This window comes from Pleurodeles waltl, chromosome 2_2 (assembly GCF_031143425.1).
Source record: "Pleurodeles waltl isolate 20211129_DDA chromosome 2_2, aPleWal1.hap1.20221129, whole genome shotgun sequence".
NCBI lineage: Eukaryota > Metazoa > Chordata > Amphibia > Caudata > Salamandridae > Pleurodeles > Pleurodeles waltl.
In genome coordinates, this window is record NC_090439.1 from 217486551 (window position 1) to 217504360 (window position 17810).

Sequence of the window (17810 nt, forward strand, 5' to 3'; positions counted from 1 at the left end):
AGATTATGATAGAGTGGAGTGGGGTGGATTAGGGAAAATTGGAGTGGAGTGTAGTAGACTGGAGTTGAGTAGATTAGAGTGGAATGGGGTAGATTGAAGTGTGGTAGATTAGGTGGATTATAGCAGGGCAGAATGGAATGGAGGGGGATAGACGCTGGTAGTTTGGAGTGGGGTAGATTGGGATGGAGTGGGTGGGTAGATTTGGGAGACTGGGGTAGATTGGATTGATGGGGATAGATTGGGGTGGGGTAGATTGGAGTGGGGTGGATTGGGGTACAGTGGGATAGATTGAGTGGGGTGGAGTAGATTGGGGTATATTGGAGTGGGTTAGATTGGAGTGGGGAGGTGGGTAGATTGAATTGGGGTAGATTTGAGTGAAGTGGTGTTGAGTGGAGTGGGGTAGACTTGAGTGGAGTGTGGTCAATTGGAATGGGGTTGATTCGAGTTGGTAGATTAGACTGGGTGGAGTGGGATTAGATTATGGTGGAGTGGGATATTTTGTGGTAGGTTTGGATAGTGTGGAGTGGGGTAGATTGGAGTTGAGTTGAGTTGGATAGACTGGAGTGGAGTCAAGGCTGGAGTGCAGCGAGATAGATTTGGGAAGAGTGGCATGGAATGGATGAGTGCAGTGGAGTGGGGCAGATTAGAGTGGAGTGGTGTGGGGTAGATTGGCTGGATTAGAGTAGATTGGAATAGAGTGGTTTACAGTTAAGTAGGATAGATTGAAGAGGGATGATCGAAGTGGGGAAGTTTGGAGGGGGCTAGATCGGAGTAGAGTGGGGTAGACTGGAGTGGGGTAGACTGGAGTGGGGTAGAGTGGTTGGGGTAGAGTGTAGTGGGGTATATTGTAGTGGGGGTTGTGTGGGGTTGAGTGGGGTAGATCGGAGTGGATTGGGTTAGATTTGGAGTGGAATAGATAGAGGTAGATTGGGGTGGAGTCAGGTGGGTAGAGTGGAGTGGAGTGAAGTGGAGTTGATTGGGGTTAAATTGGTTAGATTAGAGGGAAGTGGGGTAGATTTGAGTGGAGTATGGTAGATTGGAGTGAAGTGGAGTAGGGTAGATTTAAGTAATGTGGAGTGAAGTGGGGTAGATTAGAGTGGATTGGAGTGGGGTACATTTGGTGGATTGGAGTATGACAGATTGGAGTGGAGTGGGATAGATTGTGGTAGATTGAAGTGGGGTAGATTAGAGTGTGGTAGTTTGGAGTGAGTAGATTGTGTTGGAGTGTGGTAGATTGAAGTGGAGAGGAGTTGGATAGATTGCAGTGGAGTTTGGAGTGGAGTTGGATAAATAGGAAAAACGTGGGGTAAATTGGACTGGGGTAGATTGGAGTGGAATAGTGGAGTGGGGTAGATTGGAGTGGAGTCCGATAAACTGGAGTAGGGTGGGTTGGATTGTGGTACACTGAAGTGGAGTGGACTGGGGTAGATTGGACTGGATTGGTGTGGAGTCGGGTAGACCGGGATAGATTGGAGCAGAATGTGGTAGACTTGAGTGGAGTGTGGTCGATTGGGTGGAATGGGGTTGGGTGGGCTTGCTTGGGTTAGATTGAGTGGAGGTGAGTAAATTGAAGTGGAGTAGATTGGAGTGGAGTGGGTAGATTGGAATGCAGTGATGTAAATTAGGATATAATGGAGTGTGGTAGATTGGAGTGGGGTAGATTGAAGTGTAGTGGGGTAAATTGGATCGTTATGGATTTAATTGGGATAGCTTGGAGTGGAGTGTGGTGGGGGTTTGGTTGGGGTGGGGTAGAGTGAAGTGTGGTAGATTGGGGTGGGGTAGATTTGGGTTGGGTGGACTGGGAAGGATAAATTAGAATGAGGTGGATTGGAGTGAAGTGGTGTAGACTGGGTGGATGGGGTAGATTGGAGTGGGGTAGATTGTGGTATATTGCAGCACAGTGGAGTGGGATGGGGTAGATTGGGGTACAATGTAGTGGAGTGGGAAAGAGTGGAGTGGAGTGGAGTGGAGTAGATTGGAGTGAGGTAGAGTGGGGTAAGTGATGTGGAGTGGCATGTTGTGTCATGGAGTGAGTGGCATAAATTGGAATGGCATGGAGTTAAGTGATGTGAAGTGGCATGTTGCATAGTGTCATAGAGTGTAGGGACATGTAGTGAAGTAGCATGTCACGGAGTGGGGTGAAATGTCCTAGAATTGAGTGGCGTGGCAGAGAGTGGAAGGGCATAGTGGGGTGGAGTTGCGTAGTGTGGAGTATGCATGGTGTGGGAGTGCACTGCCATTACAAACAACACATTTTCAATTGAAATTACCATTACATTTGCACCAACATAAAGTTTTACTGCAGACAAATGATAATGTGTGCAAATGTCATTACCTAGTGTAGTGATGTGTTTTGATTATATTCAAATATTTTTCCACCACACTTCAGAATTACAAAATGTGCATCATTTGTACTAATTCTGATATCTTTTGAAATGTCAGCACAGTTAACTTTTTTTGTTGTGTGCTAGAAAAAAATTCTACCCCCTTTCCTCTTACATGGATACCCAGCAGGATTGTCACTTACATTCTCTCACTTTGAAGTTGGAAAAAGAAAAGTAAACTCCAAGCTCTGTCAGAAGGGAGAACTTGACATTTGACCTCTTTCTTTGAATGGACAACAAATATGACAAAATAAGAACAAGAATTTAAAGGCCTGTTTTCAGAAGACGAGTTTGTGGAAGAATACCGTAAACAAGGTTTGGGCAATGAGAGAGACAAACTCAAGATGGACAGCCTAAAGCAGATAAAGCCTGTGCCGGAGGTGGCACATTCTGGTTAGATGGGGCAAGACCCTACCCAGACAGAACCCGCCACTTCTGTCAAGGGTGGGTGAATACACTGTGATGCTTGGCACAGAACAGTTATTCTTATCACAGAGGCAATGTGTAAAGCAAAGACATAGCACATTCCCGCCACAACCAAGCTGCTTGGCACAAAAGCGACTTCACACACAGTGTATGTATAAAAATATTGTATACAACACACATATTGTCAACACAGTATGGTTAGAATGTAACTCTGGGCCTATGCCCCAATTTGCAATGGAAGTCGCAATATGAGACCCAGCTGTGATAAACACTGCTACTGTATGTACACATGAAAAAAGGTACTCCCTCCCACACCCATATAAGGTGCTAAAAGTTGTCAGCACAAGACCCATCCTAGAATTCCTCACAATCAGTGTAACACATAAATTTAGGGAGCACCCTAGTCCCCAACGTTAGCAGCAAAATGTACATACAAGGTTTAGAACAATTTCACATAACACTGCGGCACAAGCTACACTATTAAGATGTAATGCCAACTTTAAGAATTCACTGAAAGGATAGTCGTGATCAGCAGCACCACAGTACTGGCTGTACATTCCCCCGTACTCACTCCTGTACATCCACTCTGCATCTCCGTGCGGTGCTACGGGTTTCAGTCAGCACGTGCACACACTCACTCATATGCACTCCCTCCCGATATCCTAATGGGGTGCCCTGATATCTGGATAGTGGATGCTACTGTGTTTGCAATCACCTAGGGATCCAAACCACCCTTCACCCACCTACCAGCTTTGGGTATTCCGCCGCTCCATGAACCAAAGTTTGCATCAACCTTTCCCTGGTTACTAGGCTGCTTGCGGTTAAATCACAATTCTCAGGGTTCAGGGGTCAAGGTGGGGGAAAGAAAATACAACAGCTGGTAAACAATTAAAAAAGAAACATTCGGGCCTCCCACAGGAGGTTCACTCAGAGGTCTGCAAAGCACTGGTGGCAGGTCACTGTGGCTGCCCTTAGACATAGTGGCACCCAGCCAGACAGTTCAATGTTACTAAATAATTACCAATTTCACCACCTCCGGAACCTCCAGTTCCAGTAGATGCTGTGTCTGGGGCACGACAACTCAAGTGGCCCCAGACAGTTGCGATCCAACATGAAAAGTGCTCAGTGCTGTACCTCCTCATAAAGAAGACACAACATTCAGGGGTCCACTGATCTGGGTCACCCTGACCTTACGTTCTTCCACAAACCAATTTCCAAGATGGTACCTCCTCGGACAGAGTCACCAGTCCGGTGTGTGGTAACTTGAACCACACCAGACACTTCCAGAATCTCTCACGAAGGATGTAAATCCTGCACCCCTCTGGAAGGCATAATGTCTAGCACACAATGACTTGAGTCGCACTAGACCATCCAGTCACACTCGAAACTTGGTTTTCAAACCTTTTGTGATTGAGGCACACTGTCTAGTACACAATGACTTGTAGTCGCACCAGACTCCCTGGTCACACACTTTGATGCAAGTTCAGCAATGCCATACGAGTCCAAGTACAGCACAACTCAGGTTGCACCCCCATCTCCTAGGGTTGCAACCAATGAACAGGGCTCTGCACACAATGAGCATGCAGCTGAGGCTCACATGAATCGGGAAACACTCAACAGTGGTGGGCCCCACGGTGTCCAGCACCAGGTGATCCTGTTCACACCAACAAGACATTTCAGCATGCAGGCGTCCCCACGATGAACGACCACTCACCTGAAGTGCGGGCAGTCCTTGGCAAGCTCCACACTAGGCAATTCTGGTCTCCAGACACAATACTTAGGCCACGCTAATGTTGCTGCTACCAGGTTAAGCCCAGCATATGAGGTAGATGCAGCAAAGGGTACCACTGTCCAGATATTACCAGTCATCTATGTAAGTCCCTCTGAGGAGGTCTTTAATGTCCCTGAGACCTCCTCAGAGAACAGGGTGCAAGCCAACCTGCCATTAGAGAGTTGCCCTATGGGATGCTACACATCAGCAGGAAATCTGCCCCAAACCAGTCTCTAAGCAGGAAGGGGAGCGGGGGTCCCCTCCTCAGACAGTTATCCTCCTGGGCACAACAGATTCCTCTGACAGTGTGCCCACACGGTCCAACAGCACTGGTCCCATGTCACAGCAAATGTTACTCCACCTTGCACACCTTGAGTACCCTTAGTTATACTAGATGGTTCCCTTGAAGTTGGGGGTGATTGAAAGAATACCCCTTTGAACCACAGATGTCTCCTCTAAATTTCCTCTGTCTGCCCTGAGTCTCTGAAATGCAGATTTTTATCTTTAGTGGGGCCATTCTCTGGCTCCAAGATGCCAAGTGTCAAAAAGCTCTCCCCCAATCTACCTATCAAAGCCCCAAATGTCAGGGATCTGTCATTCTGGATGCCCATGGTTTATAGCGATCACCAGGGGAATGCACAGATGTGCTCTACCCCTGTGACCCGTAGAATGAAGCATAATTTATAAAACACCAGAACCTAGAAATGCCCACTTCCGAGAAGTGGCATTTCTAGGGCATCGATGACAAAACCACCTTTACCATCAGAAGGGGTATGTCATCCTGAGTCCAAAGATACTAAACACCGTGAGTCTGCTCCTCTGCAATCCACTATTGCAGCCAGACTTAATACCACTCATTCTCCCATGTTACCTTATCGGCGGAACAGCTCTGATAGGTAGTGCAAACACTCATAGGTATGTAACACTTTCTGGGCACATATGCCCTGGTGCACACGCATGCCTGCCAGAACATTTGGGGCACTTTTGTTAAAACCACCCACTGAAATATTGGCCTGCTCTATCATGCTCAATTCCTATATTAAGTACTCGTGCCCAAATGTGCAGATCCTTGCAAGTGATGTCAGCTCCTGTACATACATAGGAAAATCACCAGGGCGCAAGCTGCACACCCAGGTGCGTGATACTTCCAGATGGATGGATGGATGGAAGGATGATGCCGGCAATTTCACACTGTAGTTCCAGTAGGAAAGTGCCCAGTGCCGGTATGCCCTTTGAGAGAACCAGCAAAAACACCCTAGAGAAAAGCAAAAAACTTTGGGGGAACCACTATCTCCACATGTCAGGTATAACAGCCAGCAGCTAGAAAGCCAGAAAACGTGAGTTACAAACCTCAAAACCAATAGTAAGCAATAGGTGGAATGAATTCCTAGGTCAGCTTTCTGAATGTCCACAAGATGTCTTTAGCAAACCAGACAGCTGTGCTATCTGGTATACTTCAACCTAAAATGTGGAAATAGGAAACCAGAACGTCCTTTTTGAGAAGGAATAGTTTTACCCATGATGGGTATTCTCTAGGACACCACACTCTATAGACTACTGAACCCTAGTGATAAGATCTCAGAGTCTCTTAAAAAAAATGTATTGTGAACAAAAACTGGTGCTGAATGATCCCACAGCGTCCTCCTTACCGAGTCCAAAGTAATGAAACAATATAGCACTGCATTTCAGTTTCTGAATTCCCACCTCGAGGAATTTGGACAAATCCTGCCTTGAGGTACTGGAATTTAGGGTGCAGTGGGTGAATGTGGACATGTGCATTCATGGGCATTACGTATCATCGGTAGATCTATCATTTGTGGCAAAGCAAGATGTCCTTCTTTTGTTATGTATTCTTCATGAAACCAAGGATGCCCCTTCTATAAACAGTGCAGACTTACCTCATGAAATCTGATATGTACTGCGTTGACACTGTGTTCATGGAGAATGTTCTTGAAACTGGCAAAGGTTACATGCAGAAGGCAACAAGACTGGAGCGATGCTTGCACAACTGACCAGACAGGAGACTCAACTGGTCCCGATACTGTCAATCTATAACGATGAGGGGTCCCTAGTTAGCACCCAGCAAGCTATTAATCAGATGTTCAAAACCCATCTGAGCACTACCTACACTGTTCGGGGAAAGAGTACAAGTGTACGTGGTGAAAATACCACTTCCAGTTCAAAGGACTGTAAAAAACTACATAGCCCCATCACCCAGGAAGAGATCCTCTTGGCAATCAGGAGGATGAAAACTGCAAAACTCTGGTTAGAGATGGGCTGGTGGCAGCATTCTCTAACCTCTGTCCAGATCAAATGGCCTATAAATTGTTAGAGATCTACAAGGAGGCACTCCAAAAGGGTACCCCTGCACAGAATGTACATGACAATAGTTTTAATGATACAGAAACCAGGCAAGGACCTAATGGAGGCCTCCTCATACAGACCAATATTGTCATTAAATGTGGATGTCAAACTCCTTAGTAATATCCTGAGGGCATGCCTGCTTCTCAACTCAATTTAATTCATACAGACCAGTCAAATTTTATTCCTCAATGGAGTATCCTCCATAAAAAGGCTCTTGCTCATGTATCACGTCCCACAATTGTTGAGGGACGTCTGCACATAAGCCCTCTTGGATACAGAACAAGCATTTGATTCATTAGATTGGAGCTACCTCTGGCAGTTGCAGTGAAATATAAGCATGGGACCTAAGTATATACAGTGGGTTAAACTGCTATACGCTGACCCACGCACCAGGGTGGGGACCTGCGGGAGAGGAGGTGAATGCCTTCTTGCTACATAGGGGAACAAGACAGGGAGTGCCCATTGTTGGCTGTCCTCTTTGAACTCGCAATGGAGCCAATGGTGGAGAGGCTGCACAAGAATGCGCCCCTGGGGGATCTCTATGAGATGGATCACCCACGTGGTCTCCTTCTATGAAGACAGTGCTCTGATTTATTGGAGGCAACTAGCATATTTGTTTCTGATACTCGTAAATGTGAAGCAGATGTTTGGTGAAATACCTGGCCTTCATGCTGATCCAGCGAAGTCCAAGCTGTTCCCACCTGGGGGGACTTCCTGGTCTGCCAACGAAGGTGCTTCCTCAGGTGGAACTCTCCTGGAATTGTATGGAGTGCAGTACTTGGGAAGTAGATTGGCACCTACAGAACAAAGGTTCCAGGACCTCAACATTGGGAGGGTTATTACTGGATTAAGATTCTCACTATGTTTTTGGAAAGAACCCCCCTCCCCCCCCCTCCTTGAAGGGCACGATTGCTGTTGTTAAAATGATCATGCTACCTAGATACCTATATTCCCTCAGGGCTCTCTATACGTGATCTCCAGATACTGTTTCGAAACTATAGTCAGCCGGGTAGTGAAACTGCTATGGCCAAACAAGGGGAAGTGTGTTGGTCTATTCACCCTTAAATGGACCTGGAGTCAAAGTGGGCTTAAGGTCCCTCAGATTGAGCTGTACTATAGAGCTTCACATTTGCAGCACACAGTCCACTGGTTCGATCCGAATGATAAGAATCTCCTCAGAGGCTCTCATGAATGGAGAACACTCCCTGTGCTGCTGATGGGAGGCGCAAGGGTGCCCCCAGCTACACCTTATATTGTATGCCAGGTGTGTGAGTTGTGGGAAGGGGCGGTCATGAGAGTGCTGTGGAAAGCACAACAATACCCTGGGAATGCTTCTGTGGTCCCTCCAAATGTATTTTAACAATAGCAAAACAATTTTCATTGCAGAAATTGAGAGACTGGGGCTGTAAAACACTAGAGGACCTATACTTTGGGGACAATTTATCACACAAGACAATGCTACAGAATCCTTCACACTAGGAGTAGGGCAATATCTGCAATATGCAAAGATCTCGGCCACAGCCCGGGACCTTTGGCTAACTTTTCCAGATGCACCTCAGCCCTCTGACACCCTGGTGATGTTGCTGAACATGGCGAGTGGACGTATGCTGCATAAGGATGTACAAGGTCAGTCCAACACCTTGGATGTCAGTATGCATGAAATGCAACTGCTTATTGTTTGGGGTTCAGTTTCAAATGATAAATGGTGTTCAAAGGTCCACTGAGATTTGTAAATGTGTTCCTCTGCGCCTGAGAGGTCTCACATGTATTGACTGTGAGTGTGACTGCTTCCATACACTCTACATTCACAATGATATTCCTCCTTGATCATTCTAAAATAATCTCTGGGCAGGTTTGTTTGTATTTCACATTCTGACAGCCAATTGACAGTAGGAGAGTGTTATGTCTTACCACACATCACAATGTTACATTTCACAGATCACACACAGACGTCAAAATGCTACAGATATATATTCTTATAACACTTACTGGTAGCATTGAAATCTTGGAAGGAGTCTACCCCTCCCTGTGTGAATGGTAGATGTCCATCTGGAAGGCATTAATTTGAACATTGCATTGTAAATAGTGTGTTTACATATGCTAATATTTATATCTTACAAGGTATGTTATCCCATTATTTCAGATTTACACAACAGCTTAAACACACATGTGTAAATATGACAAGATTATTGGATGCAGCTAGTCTGCTTGCAGGCCTGAGCTGGCTGGATGATGTGCAGATGTACCAATCATCCCATGCCTGAAGCATGCCTTGGACATGTGATGAATTTAGTACTGCTGGCCGGCATCATGTCAGACTCCACTGTACCATGACATGTGGGTGGCAACATGGACCCTAAGATTAACTGAGAGTTGTTATGATGAAAAAGGACAGGCATAAACCACATGTAACATCGTAAAAGACATTAAAGGGTTTACTGGCACTGGTGACTGAGTGCAGACTAATGTTAAATCATTGTACCTTCCAACTTTATAGCTGCTGACAAGGCATGCAGCCTTGCACAATGTTTTGGTTTTGCCCAGAAAAACACACAGTTCTGCACATGTAGATATTCATAAGGCATATCAATCTGTGTGAATGTGCAGCACAATGCAGGACACATGGGGGAATTTCACATAAATGGATTTGGGAAATAGTTCTCCAACGTAGTCTTCTACAGTGGGTGTTCTGGCAATTTGGAAGCACCCCCTGGTCATTTATGTATGTTACTTAAGGAAATGCTCATACTTCTATGCATTTTCGTTTAATACTGTTATCCACTAACCACTGACCAGCCCGTTATGCCAGGGTATGGAAATGGAGCAACTGACCCTGTGCTTGCTTTACATTTGATTAATTTAGGCACTCTGAGGCACACAACGTTCTCTTAATTTCAATAATTTCCTAATATTTTATCCTGATATACATTTTCCATGCTTCAATACACAAAAAATTACACAAATGATGTACAGTCTATGTTTATGTTTGGCATTACTGGTAAAGTAATGCCAAACACAAAATGCAGAAGGAACATACATATCCGCGGGTCCACTCGTCTCCAGTCCAAGGAGGTAGATGATATCAGCCTCCCGTGCAACCACATCAGCCCATTTATGCTTGATCTGGACGGTGATCCAAGCAACCTTAAATGCCTGCTGGTGGTTCCAGTGCTCATGCTCCCACTGATCCTTCTTGTCCTTGACATGGTAGCCCTTGCTCACCCTACCCTCAGGCGATAGCACCCTGGGCAGGTAATGGATGATAAGCCATATCACTCCTCCCAACTCTGCCACTGAAAAGTTCTTACCTCTCCCAGACATTTCCCTATCTCTCACAAACACTAAATCCAAAGACAATCCCTCTAACAATTATAACTACCCCAACAGACTAAGGCCCTCATTATTAACACGGCGGTCTGTTCCGCGCCGCCGGCGGTAAAAACCACCAACAGAGGAGTGGGCCTGACCGCCAAATAATGAACCAAATGAAAGGCAGGCATCCTGAAAACCACCCACCGCCAGCAGAGGAGTGCCAACGACAATGCCAGAGTCCGCCCACAGGCCAATGGAAAGGCCCAACCCACCCATCAAATAATGAACCACCAGTCTGCCGCCAGTTCCAGGGTGGGAACCACCGCCATGCAAAGCCAGGCGGAAATGAACCAAATATAAGGAGACACTCACCGGAGGCCCAGACAATGCGCCGAAGCAGACATGAATAGAGCGCTGCAGATCATGCCAGCCCTGCTCCTTGCCATATACCTCCACTCCCGAGACCGCCGACGAAGACGACGACGGTAAGTACCGCAACCTACTGAACAAGGGAAGAAAGAGCACAGTTACATAACCTCCCACTCTACCCACCCTGCAACGCCCCCCCAACCCTTCACAGCAGCACAAGTCATACACCCCACAGCAAGTGGTATTTAAACGACACAAGGCAAATCCAACCTTACCATAGTACATACAAATGCCCCACACCCATAAACAATGAAACAAAAGACCAGGGTTCAACAGTGTTCTGCCAAAACACAGGCCACACAGAAAACTTTAATGAGAGCACACAGAAAACTTTAATGAGAGCTCACAGAGCCAAATTGTCCAAACAGGGCCAATGGCCAGTCCATACGGCTACAATAGCCATGGGCCACAGCGGACCCAACCTGACTCCCACAAGTGCACCACACGCCATGTAATGGGGCAACAATGGGGCATCCAGGCACCTCACGGAACAGGGGTAGTGGGGGTGGGGATTTGCGACGGGGTGGGCCTTGGACATTCGTTTGGAAGGTGGAGGGGGGTGGGCTTGTCCTTTGAAAGGGGGGGTGTTTTGAGCGGGTTGAGCCTGTAGTTGTGTTGAGTGCAGGTGTGGTGCATGTATGGATGTCTGCTATTGTGGTGAGTGCAGTAAGAGGAGCAGCAACAGTGACTGAAGGTGCAGTGCATGAAGGTGTGGATGTAGAGGGGACAGACAGGGAGGCGGAAGAGGTGGGCACACTGGGGGAAGTGGATGTTGTTGTGTGTGCATGTCTGTTGGCTGTGTAAATGCTTGTGGTGGGAGGTGTGGTGCTTGTGTTTAGAAGTGTGCTTCTTGTGTGTTGATGTGCTTGACTGCATGTCTGAAGGTGTGCCTTGGATGGGTGAAAGGAGTGGGGTGCTGGAAGGGGTAGAGGAGGTTGGACGGAATGGCCATGGAAACTGGCTGCTGTCCAAGAGGAGGCCAGAGCCTGAAAAGATCTCTGTAGGACAGACACAGCACTGTGAATGCCATCCAGATAGGCATTTGTCTGCTGCACCTCTGATGCTAGCCCCTGGATGGCTTTGACAAAGGTTGTCTGCCCTACAGAGATGGTTCTCAGGAGGTCAATAGCCTCCTATGTGAGGGCAGCAGGGCTCACTGGGGCAGGGGATGAGGTGCCTGGGGCGAAGGAGACGCCCACCTTTCTGGGTGAGCGGGCACGGGCAACTCAGTGGGGAGCAGGAGGGAGGGCGGTGATGGAATGGGGGGGTGGCGGAAGATGTCACTGTAGTGGTGTGGCTATTAGGGTCCATCACCGCCGGAGAGCCCCCATCGGAGGAGGTCTCGGAGTCACTACCTCCTGTGGTAGTTGCCTCCCCCCTGGAACTCCCCTCGCCCTCCCACCCACTGGTCCCCTGGGCGTTGGATGTCTCTGCCTCCGAGGATCAATGGGCCGCTGCTTCCCCACTTGCTGGCGCCTCAGCTCCCTCGCCAGATGTTGCTGCTGTACCAAACCAACACAAGAGAACAGGGATGGGGAGACAAAACAGGAGAGACACTTGTAAATAGCTGAATGGAGGTACATAATGGCCAGACATACACCCACCCAGAAGACACACCCAACAGGCAGCACCGTTCACTATGCCCATGGCCATGCCCCTGAGTACTGACCAGAATACTGCTCTACACCCATCCCCTGGACTACCTAAGGAGGCGACGTTTGGGAGACCTGACAAAGACACCCCTACACCCTTTGGGGACCATAAAGTAGATGGACAGCAGTTGGAGTCCCTGCCTCTAAGCAGCATGAACCCTAATGCACACACAGACATCCTTCCAGACTGAAGTTTGTGAAATGAGTACTCACCCCCTCCTGACTGCTGTGCAGTCTTCAAGCACCCATCCAGCTCTGGGTACGCCACTGCCAGGATACATCACATGAGGGGTGTCAGTGCCCGACGTGCACCTCTTCCACGTTGGGAGGACTTCCCCAGCTGGGCTTACAGGTCTTACGCGCCCAGCGCCGCAGGTCCTCCCACCTCTTTCTGCAGTGGGTGCTCTGCCGGTTGTAGACGCCCAGGGTCCGCACCCCCTTGGCGATGGCATGCCAAAGTGCCCTCTTCTGGTGGGCGCTGACCTAGAAGAGTGAGACAGATATGGAACACAGAGGTCAGGCACTTGCAAGATAGGTACAGCTGGCTAATTGTCCACTATGGGACGGACAGTATTCTCAGACTTACAGGCCATACGCACGCAGCATGCCGTGCACTACGGCCCATGCAGGCTCAGAGGTGCACACATGTCCATTCAACACCATCCATTACACCCAAACAGTGCCCCCCAAACCCAGACTCACCTGTACCTCTGGCCGTCCGTACAGTTTTGCGTACAGGGGCAGGACCCCGTCCACTAGCCTCTCCAGTTCCTCCTGGGTGAAGGCTGGGGCCCTTTCCCCTGCAACACGAGCCACATCCATTGCCAGAGGTAGGCCACAGCAGTACACACAGTGGAGTACCTATCCGCACGAGATCAGGGAGTCAAGTGAATAATCGATGACGAAATCGCGTGCATTCCGCGGTGGTGTGCACTGTCACCGCCGGCGGCGATCATGAAATGCCAGGATTCCCCATTGGCATCCATGTTAACCAATGACAGTGCGAACGGCGGTAAAACACCGCCTTACGCTGTGACATCAACCGCTACCGGTATGAGGTCACTTCCACAACAAAAGGCCTGGATTACAGTGGGCAGACATTTTGGCAGTAACTACGCATCCAGAAATAAAACTTTGCACAATGCAGGCCCTACTAGCCACATGAAGCACCTAAGCATGTGTCCATTTCGAAATATACCACACATGAAATACTCTGTTCCCTCATTGTGGTGTAGATGTAGATCTGTCAGGAAGCAGTTAATGTTAAGTCACTACAATGAACTGTGCAGTGCACAAATGATGAAATGTGTGCCTATGTATGTGTCTTCATCACACCTTTTTGAAACCCCTCGTAGGTACCAACCCTTGTGGCGAGGAAGGGCACTATCGGTGTACAGACCACTTGTGGATATGAGGACCATGGTGGAGCGTCAGATCATAATCAATTACAGACTCACACATGCAACAATTCAGGAACTTTGTGCTTTACTGGATCCTGCACTAACTCCGGGAAATCGTTATCAGCATGCCATCCCGACTCAAGTGCAGGTGCTCTCCGCACTCCATTTCCTGGCCACGGGCTCATTTCAAGTGACAGTGGGCATGGGTGCTGGATTTTCACAGCCAATGTTCAGCATGGTACTGACAAGATTTCTAAATGCATTTGTACGACACCTGCAGTCCTATGTGAGGTTTCCCCAAAGTACTGACCTCCCTGCCATCAAGTCGGAATTCTATGCCTTTGCCAACATACCCCATGTTATAGGTGCCATCGATGGCACCCACATAGCTATCATCCCCCCAAGAGTGAGTGAACAGGTGTACAGAAACCGAAAGAACTTTCACTCCATGAACATCCAATTGGTATGTACTGCAGATCAGTACATCTCACTTGTGAATGCCATGTTCCCAGGTTCAGTCCATCATTCCTTTGTGTTGAGGAACAGTAGTGTGCCACAGAGGATGGAACAACTCCAAGAGGGTGGATCATAGGTTAGTGTGCCTGTCACTAACTGACACATAGCAGACAGCCAGGCTGTCTGACAAAGGGGCATAACAATGACGACTCTGTATTGCACCTTTTTCTAGGTGATTCTGGCTATCTAAACTTGCGTTGGCTCCTGACACCAGTGAGGAATCCCAGGACGGATGCAGAGAGGAATTACAATGAGGCCCATGGATGTAGTAGGAGGGTGATAGAGCGAACTATAGGTCTCCTGAAGGCTAGATTTCGTTGTCTACATATCTCTGGGGGTTCCCTGGCCTATGGGCCTGAAAAGGTGTGTAGAATAGTGGTGGCCTGCTGCATGCTGCACAGCGTGGCAGTGAGACATTCTATCCCCCTCTTGGAGGTGGAGGGTGCTGTAGGTCCTGACCAGCTACCTCAGAGAGGGGAGGAGAGTGATGGTGATGAGGAAGGGGAAGATGTCAATTCCAAGACCCAACTGATACAACTCTACTTCCAGTAACTATGTGGGACTTGGGCCTGACATTGGCGTTTGTGACACATACTGGCAGTGTGCTCAGTCATATAGGGGGGTTGATAATGATAGGTGAAATATGGTCCACTTCTGCATGGTACAGATTGAAATTTGCTGCATTTATTTATTGCCAACATTTAGGCACACAGGACTCCCTTCATGCACAGATTTGACAATAAAGTAGTTATCAGCCAGTTGCATCCAACTTCGGATTGTTCACAATTTAACACAGGGGACAGTGTTACAGGTGTGATATGTGTTTTATTGGTTGAAGTGAGTGAATAGGGCTATTTACAGTGATGGCAAGTCGCAAAGGGTGGGTGTCCTCAAGAACCACATGGTGGCAGCCTTGTTGGTACTAATGATGGGTCCATCTTTTCTTACATTTGTTCATATTGCCTCTTAGCAATGTGTGGTGGCTGATTGAGTGGGATGGTTGCTGTGCAGATTGTTGCTGAGTTACTTCTTGAAGGGGGCCTTGTTCTTTGCTGGGGTTCCAGTGCCATATCTTGGCCTGATGGTCCGTTTGGGCGCCCTGCTGTTGATCTTCAGGGGATGACATGGTAGGTCCTTGGGTTTCCTGTGAGGTAGTTCCTGGGATGTTTCTGCTGATGGTGGATTCTCATGGTGGGTGTCCGGTGCTTTAGTGGGGGCCTCTTGTCCTGTGTGGGTGTCAGACTGCTTTTGGACCAGCTGCAGCAGTGCTCCTGCTATGGTGGCCATTGTGGCGGTGTGCAGTTTCCACTGCTCCATGTGGTGTTCCTGCTGCATCCTCTGACTGTGCTCCAGGGTGGACACAATCTGTGCCAACCTGTCATGGGTATGCTGGTAGGCCCCCAATACCTCTCATATCACGTCCTTGGCTACTGCATCCATCCCGTGGCCTCCCCCCTGGCCCACTGCCACCCTTGCACTTGCCCTAGCCCGCTGTGCCTGTGTCCCCTGCACAGGTCTGGCAGTACCACTTGTACTGGGGCCCTCTCCTTCCTGCATGTTGGGAGTGGGAGACTGTGGCCTCTGTACCTGTGTTCCACCAGTCTGTGGCCTGGATACACTGGTGTGGGGACGCTTGCCCTGGGCTGCTGGTCTTGGCTGGGTGGTAGGGGTGACAGTGGTTTCCTGCGTGGGGCTGCTGCATGGTGAGAGTCCAGGACTGTGTGAGGGGCCTGCCTGGTCATCAGTGTCCAAGGGTCCTTCACCATTGTCCTGTGAGGTGCCTCTGTCTCCCTGTGGGGTGCTGGCACTCCTTGTCCCGTCCGTTAGAGTTGCATGGGTGGTGGTGCATGTTGGGGGACATAGACATGTCTGTTATAGCTGCATGAACATTTGAGGTGAACTGGACTGAGATAATTTGCGCTGGGGTTACTTTTAATGGCCTTACAGTGTGCCTTTGTGAGGTTGACACTGCATTTAGCGTCGACTGTGGGGTTGCATTGTGGTGAGGGGTGTCGTTCCATTGTGGGTACTTGCAGGGGTAGGTGACTGTGCACAGGGGGATGGATGTGGGCCTGCTAGTGGGTTTGTGGTCATGCGGGGGTGGATTTAGTGGCTAATGCCTGGGTGGGGTGTTGGTCCTGGTGGGTATGGGTGGGGCGGGATGGTGCATGCATTACAGGTATGGTGTATATGGGGTATATGTTGATGACTTACCCGAGTCCATTCCTCCAGTGAGTCCCTCAGGGTCCAGGACGGCCAGTACCTTTTCCTCCCAGTCTGTGTATTCTGGTGGTGTTGGTGGCTGTCCTCCCCCAGTCTTCTGCACTGCGATGTGGTGCCTTGATGCCATGCCCCTGACCTTCCCGCAGGTCGTTCCATCTCTTCCTGATGTCGTCCCTGGTGCATGGATGGTGTCCCACTGCGTCAACCCTGTTGACAATGGTCTGCCATAGCCCCATCTTCCTTGCGATGGGTGTGTGCTGCACCTCGTCCCTGAATATTTGTGGCTCCACCTTCAGGATATCGTCCACCATGGTCCTTAACTCCCTTTCCGTGAAGCGTGGATGTTTGGGGGGTGACATGGTGAGTGTAGTGAATGGTGTCGGGGCTGGGAACGCAGTGAAGGTGCTCTTCTGTGGGTCGGTGTGCATCTCGTGTATGGTGGCGTTCGATATCTGCCTCTAGTGCTCTCCGTCTTCTTGGCCTGGTTTCGTTGCAAAGGATTGTGGGGTATGTCTGGGGGTGTTTTATGGGTTTATGGATGTGTGTCAGATGTGTGGGTTGCACGCTTATCCAATGTGTGCACTTCTTGCTGTTTAGTCCACTTGCCGCCTGTGGCGGTCGGAGCCGCCAATGGTTATTCGGCCTCCACTGTTCGCCAAGGTGATTTGTGCATCATTATTTGGAGGGTGGGATGTGGGTGTACTCGGTGGTGGCGGGGTGGGGAGGTCTGGGATTCCCGCCGACAGGGTCATGGCGGGGAGTGGTGGTCTGGTGATTTTTGGCGGGGTTGGGATTTTTGCTCATTATGTGGCGGGTTTCCATTCACCGCCAATGGCGGGATTCTGTCCACCACCTCCACGATGGTCAGCGGTGTTTCCCGCCGTGTTCATAATGACCGCCTAAATCTCAAAAGACAGACTCCCAACAAGACAGTGACAAATATTTTTTACAAAACAATGAAAACAGAAAAAAAGGTATGACAAAGACACAATACAGGAACAAAGCACACACTGACAAGACCAAATATTTCTACAATCATACAGCACTCTCAAAACACCTTCAGCACCAAGCACAAACCAACAAAGAGTATAAGAAAGCGAAAGCAACTTCACACAGCCTGCCACACCCATTGCATCACTTCCTGGGTGTATCCTGCATGTTTTTGACAAATGCATTGTTTTTTGTAATGCATCGCTACTGAAATTGCCATTGAGTGATGAACGCACATTGCATCAGCACTTATGCATTGTTTTCCATGCATTGGTATCTATGCACAGCTTATGACTGACGCAACTGGTGCATTGCTCTGCACAACTGGATCACTGCGTTGGTT

At 48.7% G+C, this 17810-nt stretch overlaps 1 protein-coding gene across 29 annotated transcripts in view; it reads left to right on the top strand.

Annotated features, from left to right (window-relative positions):
• The window catches only part of CTNND2 (catenin delta 2), a 3139673-nt gene that overhangs the window by 819868 nt on the left and 2301995 nt on the right, over positions 1-17810 (top strand). The window lies entirely within an intron of this gene.